This window comes from Danio aesculapii, chromosome 12 (genome assembly GCF_903798145.1).
Source record: "Danio aesculapii chromosome 12, fDanAes4.1, whole genome shotgun sequence".
In the NCBI taxonomy this organism is placed as follows: Eukaryota; Metazoa; Chordata; class Actinopteri; order Cypriniformes; family Danionidae; genus Danio; species Danio aesculapii.
In genome coordinates, this window is record NC_079446.1 from 32,935,313 (window position 1) to 32,949,493 (window position 14,181).

The following is a 14,181-nucleotide window of genomic DNA, read 5'->3' on the forward strand; positions in this document are numbered from 1 at the left end:
AATGTGTGAGTTTGTGTGTGTATCAAGGAAAATGTTTGCATTTGTGTGTGTTGAGTAGTGTGTGTGGGTATTTGTGTATATGTGTGTGTGCGCATGTATGCATGTGTGTGCACGTTGAGGTGATTGTGTGAGTTTGTGTGTGTGTGCATGTGTGTTAAGTAGTATGTGTGGGTATTTGTGTGTATGTGCTGAGGAAAGAGTGTGTGTGTGTGTGTATATGTGTGTGTTGAGGAAAATGCGTGCATGTGTGTATAGGTATGTGCTGAGGAAAGTGTGTGTGTAGAGGAGAGTGTGTGCTTATGTGTGTATATGTGTTAAAGACCATTTGTGTGTGCGTGAATGTGTGTGTGTGTGTGTGTGTGTGTGTGTGTGTGTGTGTGTGTGTTGAGAACTGTATGAGTGTGTCAAGGAAAAGGTTTGTGTGTGTATTTGTGCTTAAGGACAGTGTTGAGGAGAGTGTGTGCTTATGCGTGTATGCGTGTTAAAGACCGTTTGTGTGTGCGTGCATGTGTGTGTGTGTGTTTGTGTGTGTCTTGATGAGTGTGTCAAGAAAAATCTTTGTGTGTGTGTTTGTGCCTTGAGGACAGTGTGTGTGTTTGTGTGCGTGTATGTATGCATGTTTATGTGAGTGTGGACAAGTGTGTGCATGTATGTGAGTGTGCATGCGTGTCTGTGTTTGTGTGTAACAGAGTGTGCGCTGAAAAGAATGTGTGAGTTTGTGTGTGTATCACTATCAAGGAAAATGTTTACATTTGTGTGTGTCAAGTAGTGTGTGTGGGTATTTCTTTATATGTGTGTGTGTGCGTATGTATGCATGTGTGTGCACGTTGAGGTGATTGTTTTAGTTTGTGTGTGTGTCTGTATGAGTGTGTCAAGGAAAATGTTTGTGTGTGCATTTGTGCTTTGAGGACAGTGTGTGTATGCATGTTTATGTGTGCGTGGACAAGAGTGTGCATGTTTGTGTGTTTGTGTGTGTGTGTGTGTATGCATGTTTATGTGTGTGTATGGACAAGAGTGTGCGTGTGTGTGTGTGTGTGTGTGTGTGTGTGTGTGTGTGTGTGTGTGTGTGTGTGTGTGTGTCTGTGTTTGTCTGCGACAGATTGTTCATTGAGAAGAATGTGTGAGTTTGTGTTTATGTGTTATGCGTGCACCAAGGAAAATGTGTGCATGTGTGCGAGTTAAGCAGTTAGTGTGAGTATTTGTGTGTATGTGTGTGTGCTGTGGAAAGTGTGTGCGCATGTGTGTGTGACTGTGTGCTTTTGTGTGTGCATCGAGAAGATTGTGTGAGTTTATGTGTGTATGTTTTAAATAGTGTGTGGTATACATGTATATTAAATATAATAGTGGTATTTGTGTGTGTATCTGTGTGCAGTGAGAACAACGTGTGAGTGTATGTGTGTAGGTGTTGAGGAAAATGTGTGCATGTGTTTGTGTGAGTGTGTGTGTGTGTGTGTGTGTGTGTGTGTGTGTGTGTGTGTGTGTGTGTGTGTGTGTGTGAGCGCGCATGGGTGTGTGTGACAGTGTGCATTGTGTGTATACATGTGTGTGTTAAATAGTTTGTGTGGGTATTTGTGTGTGCTGAAGAAAGTGTACATGTGTGTTTTGAGAAGATTGTGTAAGTATTTGTGTGTATATGTGTTTGTTAAGTAGTGTGTGTGGGTATTTGTGTGTGCTGAAGAAAGTGTACATGTGTGTTTTGAGAAGATTGTGTAAGTATTTGTGTGTATATGTGTGTGTTAAGTAGTGTGTGCTGAAGTGAGAGTGTGTTTTGAGAAGATTGTTTTGTGTGTGTGTATGTGTGTTAAGTAGTGTGTGTGGGTATTTGTGTGTGCTGAAGAAAGTGTGAGTGTGTTTTGAGAAGATTGTGTAAGTATTTGTACGTATACGTGTGTGTTAAATAGTGTGTGTGTGGGTATTTGTGTGTGCTGAAGAAAGTGTGTCTGTGTTTTGAGAAGATTGTGTAAGTATTTGTGTGTATACGTGTGTGTTAAATAGTGTGTGTGGGTATTTGTGTGTGCTGAAGAAAGTGTGTCTGTGTTTTCAGAAGATTGTGTAAGTATGTGTTTGTATATGTGTGTGTTAAATAGTGTGTGGGGATTTGTGTGTGCTGAAGAAAGTCTGTATGTGTGTTTTGAGAAGATTGTGTAAGTATTTGTGTGTATATGTGTTTGTTAAGTAGTGTGTGCTGAAGTGAGAGTGTGTTTTGAGAAGAATTTTTTGTGTGTGTGTATGTGTGTTAAGTAGTGTGTGTGGGTATTTGTGTGTGCTGAAGAAAGTGTGAGTGTGTTTTGAGAAGATTGTGTAAGTATTTGTGTGTATATGTGTGTGTTAAGTAGTGTGTGTGGGTATTTGTGTGTGCTGAAGAAAGTGTGTCTGTGTTTTGAGAAGATTGTGTAAGTATTTGTACGTATGTGTGTGTTAAATAGTGTGTGTGGGTATATGTGTGTGCTGAGGAAAGTGTGAGTGTTTTTAAGAGGATTGTGTAAGTATTTGTGCATATATACGTGTGTGTGTTAAGTAGTGTGTGTGGGTATTTGTGTGTGTTGAGAAGATTGTGTGAGTTTATGTGTGTAGGTGTTTAAGTCGTGTAAGTGTTTGTGTGTATGTGTGTGCTGAGGAAAGTGTGTGTTTTGAGAAGTTTTGTGTTTTTATGTGTGTATGTGTCAAGGAAAATGTGCACATGTGTGTGTATGTGTGTTAAGAAAAGTATGTTTGTGTGTGTGTGTGTGTGTGTGTGTGTGTGTGTGTGTGTGTGTGTGTGTGTGTGTGTGTGTGTGTGTGTATGTGTGTGTGTATTTGTCTTAATGTGCGTATGTGTGTTGCGGAAAGTGTGCATGTATGTTTGTGTGTGTGCATTTAGGAGATTGTGTGAATGTGTTTGTGTGTGTGCATGTATGTTGAAGAAAGTGTGTGCATGTGTCTGTGTGAAGCGAGTGAACACTTCTGTGTATGTATTAAAGAGACAGTGTTGCATGTGTGTACTTTTATTGTGTCTCTGTGTGTGTGTGTGTGTGTGTGTGTGTGCACAATCGAGTTCATGTAGTGGCTTGAGTGAACCGAAGCCCTCGGATACAATAGCAGAAGCCCCCCCCTTTCACTTAAATAAATAAAAAGTGTAGAATGGCGGGCCGCAGTACAAGACAGAGGCAGGGAGCGTATTAGGAAAGTATCAGTTGTCAGAGGGAAATGTGTTCTGGGGGCTGTCACTGCTGTCAGTCCTGTTCTCTGGCAGACCCTGTGATAATACCGAGCCGGGGAGCTAGACAGAGAATAATTCATCACCCAGGTCGACGCGATTGGCGTGCCATCAGATTTCGGGCTCGTTCGCAGTTGGGGAAAAAGAATGGCGTGTCCAAAAAAGAAAACACACACACACACATATATATACACACACTTCAGAGCGTGCCACCTCCGATTCAGCAGAGTATGGCATGTTTACAAACACACCCGACCTCTTCAAATACCCTCCAAACTAAACACACACACTGGTGGTGCGGAGGAAAAAGAGAAAAAGGGAAAAAAGCGGTGAGATAGCGTTTACCGAGAGCCCTTTGCTTCCCTGCGTTGGCTCTTCCTGCGGGTTGGCACTCTTCAGGTGCAGGCGAACCACGGGGAAAGCAAACAGCCCAATAAACTGCTATCCAAGAACTGCATTTTGTGATGCAATGCTGTGTCACAATTTCTAGAAGAGGATGCGGTCAGATCCTGGAGGATGTGACATGGGAATAAATATATATTATGAATAAAATAAAAAAGTGGAGTTTGTTTTGGGGAGTTTAATGGAGTCAAACATTTGAACTTTTGAAAAACTGTGGGAGCAAGCAAAGTTTGGTTGAAATGAGTGCAGCGCTTGTAATGTTTTGATCACAAATAGAAGAAGCGAGTATTAAAGTGTGAATGTTGGAGTTTTGAGTTGTGAAATGGAGAAACGAAAGGAGATTTCGGTTTTAATAGTGGATTTTTTTTGCTAGTTTTTTAATTACAGACAGCCATTTATTAATTCTGAAACTGTGTAGGAGTGTAAATGCTAATTTGTTTCAATTGAAAGCAGCCTTTGTTTTATTTCCATCACAACAAAACTAAATAAATATGAAGCAAAAATGGGAATTTATTGTTCATTTCATTGGAGTAAACAAGAGAAGAGACTCTAACAGAGACTTTTAAGTTTTTTATAATAGTCACAACTCTTAATTTTAAAACATTTCTGAAAATGTGTAGTCATTAATTTGCAAATTGAATGCAGCATTCAAAAAATTTGATCATAATTCTACAAAAGCAGATGATTTAACATAGAAATGCAAGGTTTTAAAATTCTAAATATTTACATTTTCATGTTTATTAATTCAAATAATTCTGTCTGACATAATTTTTTTTTAAAGTAATGCAGCATTTGTTATACACCCCCCCCCCCCATAAAAAAGAGCCAATGTTTTTAATAAGTTTTTCCAATGATTTTAAATTAAGTAAATGTCTATAATGAATTTGCACCATGATACTTTAAATGTAGCATTTATCATATTTAGATTTAAAAAAATCTTTTACATTTTAAATGTTTAATATTTTAATAATTTGATTTAAATTGCTGTCTAATATTTGTTTTTCATAAATCTGAAGGTACGGCATTTATAATATTCTGATCAGAAGTCTACAAAAGCAGGTTATATAACGTCGAAATGTAGGGTTTTAGATTATTTTCTAAATGTTTTAATTTCAATGTTTAATATTTGAATAATCTAATTTAAATTTCTGTGTCTAACCTTTTTGAACAGGAACAGAGCATTTACAATATAAAAACACTCAATATTGTAGCTAAAAAGAGTCAGCATTTTTTAACGAGTTTCATCAGTCAACAATTATCAATCATTTTAAACTCTGTAAATGTCTATAACATATTTGCATCATGATACCTTTTTTTAAAACTAAATGCAGCATTTATTATATTTTGATAAAAACAAAGCTTTTAGATTTTCTATATATATTTTTTTAGAAACTTATGTTTAATTTTTTAATAATTTGATTTAAATTGCCTTAAATTGTCGAATATTTATTTTTCATGAATCTGAAACTACAGAATTTGTAATATTCTGATCACAAGTCTACAAAAGCAGGTAATAAAACATAGAAATGTAGGATTTTAGATTTTCTAAATATTTTAATATAAATGTGTACTATTTTCATAACAGAATTTCAATATCTGTATGTAATATTCACCTTTTGAAAGGGATTCCAGCATCTTTAATATAAAAACACCAAAAAAAAAAAAAAAAAAAAATACAAAATTTTTACGATTTATCATTAGTCAACAATTTCCAATCACTTTAAATTCTGTAAATATCTATACTGAATTTGCACCATGATACGTTAAAACTGAATGTACTATTATAATAATATGATCAATAACAATTGTTTTCTAAGAATGAAAAAAGAAAGGCAAATCTCTCAGTATTAAAAATTGAACCTGTTTAACAAGTTTTAGCACTCAAAAATGTCCAATCATTTTAACTTTAATCTAATATTAAATTTGCACTAGGGCTGCATGATATTGGAATGATCTGACATTGCCTGATTTTGTTTTGCCGCGATATATATTATATGAATATATACATTATACATATGAATGTAATCTCTGCAGATGATTTGAATAGTTCTATTTGGAAAGATTTCATTTATTTAGATCGACTGGGACGATGAAATCTTTTTCTATTACAAGCAAAAATAAATAAATAAATAAATAAACCGTTCTTTATGGTTTTCTAGGGAGTCTAACAGTATTTAAGTACAGAAATTGAACCATCAACATGGTCATTATTGTATAAATAATTTTAAGACATAATAATATCTTCATATTTAAATTTTATTAAATAATCTAATCCTGCAATGTGACTTACAGGATGCTCACACACAATGCTCAAACGATTTATTTTTCAGTCCTAATTTGCACTTCTAGTTTATTTTTTAATCAAATGCACCTTTCATAACTTTAATTAGTTACAACAGATCACTAACAGCAGTTAACACGAAGCGAAAAGCTAAAATTAAGATGGAAGGGAAAGAAAGCTGTCAGGTCTTTTAGATTTTAAAATATACCGCAATGTGTCACATCTCATGTGTCATTTCTGATTGAACCGATCAGCTATCGTTTGCATTCGTTTGCACATTATTTCACAAACGAGCACCACAAAACAAAGCGCATCTTCTGATGAGGAGAAAAAAAAACAAAAACAGCAACACCCACATGTTTCCATCTGAGTCGAGTTTCATCTTAAAGAACAGCAGAGGAACTTTGGGGAATGTAGGCATGTTCATAATTGAAAACGGAAGCCTTGGAGATGCCTTCATTTGAATGCACACACTATCGTCTTCAAACCCTACTTTTCTTTCATTCTTCGGCTTCTAAATAGCTGTTTGTTGTAGCTGAGAGCATCAACCACTTTCGCGATGTAACCTTTGAGTGCTTCTCGCACAAAAAGAATGGCAAATGCAGCCTTAAGTCTTCGAAAGGGGAAAACTAGTCATAGAAACAAAGCGAGACGCCTCTCCCAGCCCGTTTACACCATTTTGCAACTCCCCCTGCAGTAAAACAAGCCTCACACTGATTATTCTCCCTTCATCTGCTGCTTTAGCACAGCAGCTGGGCAATATCGACTGCTTAACCCTAGGAAATACTTTGATTGGTTCTTTGCATTGGATCGGAGCCGAGTTATGGCTTATTAGAATTGTTTATTTTCTCCCTACTTACTCATCTCCTATATATGTCATGCATTAATGAAACAGAGTGATTTGTTTAGATCATTGGGGCACTGCATATTTAATTGTGACCCGTGATGACCTAAAATGGATTGGAATTATATTAAAGTAAAAAAAAAAAAAACATATAACAAGTTCTGGCTTTTTAAAGAAATAAAAGGGAGAAGAAATAATCAATGGATTTTTAAGTTTCTGCATTGTTCAGATGGAGCACTCGAATATATAAAAACCTGCACTGAAACATAAAAACGCAGCGAGACGGCTTTGTAATCGCAAGAATGAAGATACCTTATTGCTACAGGAAGAAGGAAAAAAAAAGAAGGCAAAATCTTTTTTAATCTGTTTGAAAGGTCTTTCTCTTGTCACTTGTTTTAATCTTGGGTGAGCATTTGCTTCTATTCCCGGAAGCATTGGGAAAAAAGTACAAAGATTCGTCTTAACTTTATGCAAAGTGGCCTGACTGCCTTTTAAAACAGACATGTCTCATCAAACCCGAGACGAGGGGTTTTGTGTCCTGTCAAAAATGCGTGTTATAAGTCTGTTGACATGATGCAGAATGCGGGAAAAAAAAGACATTCAGCCAAAGCATAATTGCATATGCATCATGCATGCTAAATATTTATATGTGCTACGCAAATTATCATAAACTGTATGTGAAATGAAGATCATTTGAACAGAAATGCAGCAGATAAGAGCCAATTAAATGTGTTATTATATCAATTATTTATTCAATGGGTATAAAATAAAGGTAATACAATTTAATTCTTTGCACATTTTTCAGTTTTGTAAGCGCTTTGTTTATTTTTACCTTTATTCAGATGAAATAATAATAATTCTGATCCATTTTGAACAGATTAGACAGCAGTTTAAATACCAAACAATATTTTCAGGTGCATTTATATCAATGCCCTGCATTTAGATCACTTTTGCACATCTTATTTGATGGGAACACCAAAAAGGGACATCAGACACAAATATATTATTTACACTATTTAAAAAACAAAAAACCTTCCATTTTAATATTATGATAAATTAAACCCACATGAGAGTGAAAATCCTTACATTTCGTTCTAAAGGCAGGAAAGCATCCTTCAAACCGTTCGAAATAATTACCCCCAAAACATCTTATTATAATTCGACTGCTATATCTCTTATTGTTCATCATTATTATTGCATTCTCTTTATTATTATTATTTCCCCCTGAACGCTGACAGCAAACGGCAACACAAGGACGCAAATAATAATGGAACCTGAACTGCGGCAAAAGTAAACAGTTCATTAGATAGGCATTAAAAGGCATAAAAATACCCAGGGGCAGAGTTTAATGAGAGGCCCTGAAGTGACACTGCCAAAGCTTTTTCTTCCACTTTTTTCCCCTCTCGGAAACCACACGGCTGGTGGCAAACCGTGAAGAGTAATTAATGATATTTAATTTATAAAGTGTGTTTCATTAAGTATTTCTCACCAGTGGGGAAAATGTCTGGCCAGTTCTGATTTGGGAGTTAATGGGACTTTAGTCCGACACAATGTGGCTGCCTCAAATTGCCATTTAACCTTTTCTTTCCGCAGCTTAATAATCTGCTGGAAATGTTTAAGGGGAATTGAAGAAAAAAAAAAAGAAAGAGAGAGAGAGAGAGAGAGTAAGAAAGAAGAAAAATATTCACCTCACAGTGCTGATTGGGCCATGAAATAAAATTCAGAAAGCAAATAAGAAAAAGAAAGTCACACTAACAATGACTGGCATTAAATATAATGAAGGCATGCATCTCGTGTTTTGTGATGTTAAGCTGTTTTCTGCGATGCCGGTCAAAGCGGCATGTGTTTTTATGAGTGCATCTGGTCTAGAGTAAAGTGCTGTAGTGGCTGAAGAAAGCAAAGACCTTTTCAAGCAGGCTCCAGTATCACAACAGTGTTAAATAATGCATCTCATCCTAGCAGGGGTCTAACACCATCCGCAAGCTGAAAGAATACTATTCACACACACATTGCATGCAGAGGAAGCTGCACATCTACACGCACACACATATATGATGCTGCTTTTTTATTTTTAAGGTTGAGCAATTAAGCCTTTTTTTATATATATATATATATATATATATATATATATATATATATATATATATATATATATATATATATATATATATATATATATATATATATATATATATATATATATATATATATATATATATTATTTGGCTTGGTGTGGAGTTGGATAAATGTATGAAGAATTGACGCTTGCAGGAGGGTCTTCGTGGCTCTGTGATTTGTTTTTAACATCAAATCTGTCGTATGGGTGAGAGACGGACAGATGCGTTTGGTTTTGTGTGCGTCGCTGTGACATTTACGTTAGTCACTTGTGGTAAAAATCGCAGGCGCCGTGCACGACACATGGACTGATATCAGCATGGTGTCTCTCATTAGCACACAGGTTACTGGTGTGTGCCTTTAATTCGCTGAGCACTGTGTGGGGATAAAAAAAAAAGCAAAACAAAGCATGAAGACAAATTCTGGAAATAATGGAGGCCATGGAGATTACAATCACAGGAGTGTGTTAGTGTGGTACACTAACACAAGAGAGTAAAATATCTTGAAATAAAAGAAAGTTTCGAATATATAGCTAGAATTAAATAATATTATATTTGGGGTTTTTTTATGTAATGTTTAAAAACATATTCTGAAATATAATTTTTATTATAATAAATTGGATTTTTACAAATTTAAAATAAATTAAATTGGATCTGATTTTTTTAAAATAATGAGGATTATAAATATCATTTATTAGCTTTAATTTTAACTAGATGCAAATTAAATTCTTTTTATATTATACAGTATATAATATATAGTAATATATAATTATATTGTTTATACTGCTGTTTCAGTACTGATTATTGCATTTTAAACAATACCTATGATATAAAATACAATATTAAAATGATATAAAATGAAAAATGTAAAAAAAAATGCAATGCTCAATAATACTGACACAACAATATAAACAATATAATAACAATACTATTATTTATGATTAATGTTATATTAACTGTTTCATTTAACCATTTTTAAACTGTGAAACAAGGGTCTTAAAAGTGACAAAATAAAATTAAAACACTAAGCATAAGATTAAAACAAAAGAATCCAAGCAATGGTCAAGAAAAGCCTCTTAATAATACAATAACCCAGTTCAACACAGCCATGGATATTTCTGTCAATGTCATGCTGGAAAAACACCGAGCGCAGTCAATAAACCTAACGACTCTGCCCACATACGGAGAGCCAGGGAGAGAGGAGAAAAAAATAAAACGATTGCAAGTGAACTCCCAACAAAAGAGCAAATTCAAGCAGCTTTGATTGAAGAAACGGCATATACTTCTTGAAGGCCGGGGAGTCGCTGCGAATGGTTATTTCTTTAAGGCATAAGCGCCGATTAAACCCAATATTAAAATATGGAAGCAGTTGTAATGAAAAATCAAAGGCCGTTTCTCTGGCTGCCGAGCGCTTTTCTCACATTAATGCTGGGTTGGGAGCGGGGCCGATGCAGGCGAATGTAGAGCAGACCCCGGCTAGGCAAGAGTGGAGAAATCAATAGAGAAGAGCCGGTGGGGAGCGAGACTGCCAAAGCTGGCAGCGGCGGGACGGTTCCCATCACAGCGCTCTCCTCTGGCGTGCAGTGGGGAATGAAACGGGCCTCGCTGGGTCAGCACCAGAGAAAAGGTGAGATTAGACCAAATGGAGGAGGGATTTCTGAGGCACAAGATACCTGGCGAGCCGGGGACCAATCGCCCATTAGCCTGTGGCTACCTACATATGGTTCAGTGAACCCTGCTCAGAAAATAACTTGGGTTTTTTCTTGTCTTTCTTCACCTCCCCCGATCCGTCTTTCTCACTCCTTCTGGAGACCAAAAAAAAATAAAAAGAAAAGATGCACACTTTTTTTGTCTGACCTAAGATCATGCCATATTTAGTATCTTAGTGTTTCATGTAAGAACACTTAGATTTGACGGGTTTTAAAGAAAGCTGAGTTTATATGCTATTATCTAATATGCTGAAAAACACTGGTTGTTTCTGATCATATTAGAACAATATTGTATGGTCAAATATTTATATCACCAAAAATTATTCATTAACTCACTTAAAATAGGCAATATACCATCAAAAAAAGCTAAATGATGGACACATTGTGTAACTAAATATTCATATATTTAAGACTGTCGTTGAATTCTACACTTAAAAACTGCAGATTATTATCAAATATCTGTTTTCCTACTCCTAAGTTCATGTTCGTTTCATGTAAAAACAATCTGAAGCAATTAATTTTAAAGAAAACAGAGTTTATCTGCTGTTATCTAATATGTTTAAAAAAAACTGCTTGTATTTTAATCACATAAGAACAATATTATGTGGTCAAATGTTTATAACTATTGTGAAAAAGGGATATTATTCATTAACTCACTTAAACAGGCTAAAAATCTAAAAAGCTAAATGAATCAACACACTGTATAATTAAATATGCATATATTTAAGTCTGTAGCTGAATTGCACGCATAAATGTTGCATAATATCATCAAATATCGGTTTTCGTACTCCTGAAAATATTAAAAACAACAACAAAAAAAGACCCAAGTTCACGAATGTTTCATGTTAGAACACCTCAAAGCAACCATTTTTTAAGACAGCTGAGTTTACATGCTATTATCTGATATGTTGAAAAATACTGCTTGTATTTTATTAATATTAGAATAATATTGCATGATTAAATATTTTAAACTAGGGAGAAAAAAAGGAGATCATTCATGGACTCAAAGTAGGCAATAAGCCATCAGAAATACACTTTATAAAATTAAATATTCATCATTTAAGATTGTAATGGAATTCTACACATAAATGCTGCAGATTATAATCAAATATCTGGTTTTGCACTCCTGAAAACATAAAACAAAAAAGACCCAAGTTCATGAGTGTTTCATTTCAGAACACTCCAAAGCAAACCGTTTTTAAAAAACCTGAGTTTACATGCTATTATGTGATATGTTGAAAAATACTGCTTGAATTTTGATCGTATTAGAATAGTGTATTAAATATTTAAAACTATGGAGAGAGAAAAAGGAGATCATTCATGGACTCAAAATAGGCAATAAGCCATCAAAAACACACATTAAAAAATTAAATATTCATAATTTAAGATTGTAGCTGAATTATACAGATAAATGCTGCAAATTATCATCAAATATCTGTTTTTTCACTCCTCCTAAAAACAAATAAAGACCCAAGTTCATACCTATTACATGTAAGAATGATTTTAAAGAAAGATGAATTATTATTATTATATTAGATAATATTATGAGATATTATCTAATATGCTGAAAAAAATACAAATTATTTACTGATTATATTAAAACAATAAATATATATAGGTCAAATATTTATAACTATTCAGAAAAAAAAAATCGAATGGATACCCAGAATGTAATCATGGACCTAAAATATTATCTTTTTTTAGTCAGTATTAAAATAATTTGAATTTAAAAATCATTGATTATTAAAAAAAAAATACTGTTCATATTTAATAATTTAGGAAGAATGTATCATTAACTCAGTTTTAAATCATACCATTAAAAAAGCTTAAAACCAAAACATTACAAAATTAAAAATATGAATAAGCTTAATATTTGTAGCTGAATTCTACTCACAAATGTTACAGATTACCATTTCAATGATTAACGCCCTCACTCCTTCTTGAGACAAAAAAAAAGATGCACACTTTTTTTTCTGACCCAAGTTCATGCCATATTTAGTAACTGAGTGTTTCATGTAAGAACCCTCCGATGCAACCGGTCGTAAAGAAAGCCGAGTTTATACGCTATTATTGTGAGCGAATGAATGGCGTCCCGTTGGATAACGCCTTGCACCGCAACTATTGTTTGGGATGAATGCTGGTGTCATTTGCATAAAAATAGGCAAACACACACGGCAGCTTAAGCGCATCATTAATTCTATACATGTATGTATATTTGAGGCTGCTCTTGTGTGCTCGCCAAATTCAAATGGAGATTTAAACAAAGGTCTCATCCACAGTCGTAATGAAGTGCGCTCCTGTGAAATCAACTGCAACTATTCATTACAATGGAGCTCAAGGCGGAAGTTCAAGACAAGATATTTATCCCGTGGCCTCTGCTAATCCTTTCTGGACATATCTCTGTCGGAAAGGAGACGATCTCTAAACTCATTTGCACATTACTTTTTTTATTGTGTGTGTGTGGTGATTGGTAAATGCATTTCAAATGAATTATACAATTGGTTAATTTGACAATGTAATTTTTTTACATAATAGATCAAACTAATTCATCAAGTAAAAAAATGTTTGTTTATTTTTTTGCTGATATAATGCACTGCTCAATGCCACAGTAGAAATTAAATTCATGTTTATTTATATAGCGCTTTTCACAACGTAGATTGTGTCAAAGCAGCTTAACATAGTTCTAGTAAAGTCCAGATTTCAGAGTTGAAGTTCAGTCAAGTAAGAATTGTGTAATTCAAATATACAAATATTTAATATAAACAATGTATAATGAAATGTAATAATATTGATTATTATAAAAATATGGTTTATTAATCCAGTCATAGAGTGGAAATAGATTTCATTTTTAATGTTGCAAGTAAAAGTGTAGATCTTATAAATTAAACATTTTAGATATATATAATTAGACATGGACTGGTATACGTTTCTGATGGTGTGATAACCTTGGATAAAAATACCATGGTTTTACGTTATCACGGTATTGTGATTACTGCTCTAACATAAGTACTTTTTAAATGTCTGGGTAAAAAATAAAAATAAAAAATAAAATAAAATAAAATTTCCTACATTGTACAAAATACATTTTATTTTATGAAACATTCATCATATTATGGAACAGTAAACATGCCAGGATAAATAATTAAAATAATCATTGACTTCTGCTCTCTTCATTAGTTTCAGAAACATAGATTTCTTTAGAATACATTCAGAAAAACAGGTAACACTTTATTTTGATGGTCCATTTGAGTATTAGTACTGTCCGCTTAATACTGTATCTGCTGATACTGCTGCTAACAGACAATTAACTGACTATAAGTAACTTTGTAAGTACATGTCAACTTACACTGACCATAACCCTAACCCTAACCTAACATTCTACTTGAAATCTAATGACAATTAGTTGGCATGTAGATGCAATGTAGCTTAAATTTAACAAATCAAAATAAAGTGTGACCGAATAACGCATAAAAAAAACTTTTTGCGGTTTTAAAACCTTAACTTCTTCAAACCGCGGTAAACCATTTATCATCCTATGCCTATATAAAATATGCTCTGTTAAAATATTTATGACAATGGAGCCCAAATAAAACGATCCATTACCACAATAAACCAACACACAGAAATAAAGGTGT

At 34.1% G+C, this 14,181-nt stretch overlaps 1 protein-coding gene across 1 annotated transcript in view; it reads right to left on the reverse strand.

Annotated features, from left to right (window-relative positions):
• Positions 1 to 14,181, reverse strand: part of vti1a (vesicle transport through interaction with t-SNAREs 1A) — a 251,266-nt gene that overhangs the window by 190,425 nt on the left and 46,660 nt on the right. The gene's annotated exons all lie outside the window — the stretch shown is intronic.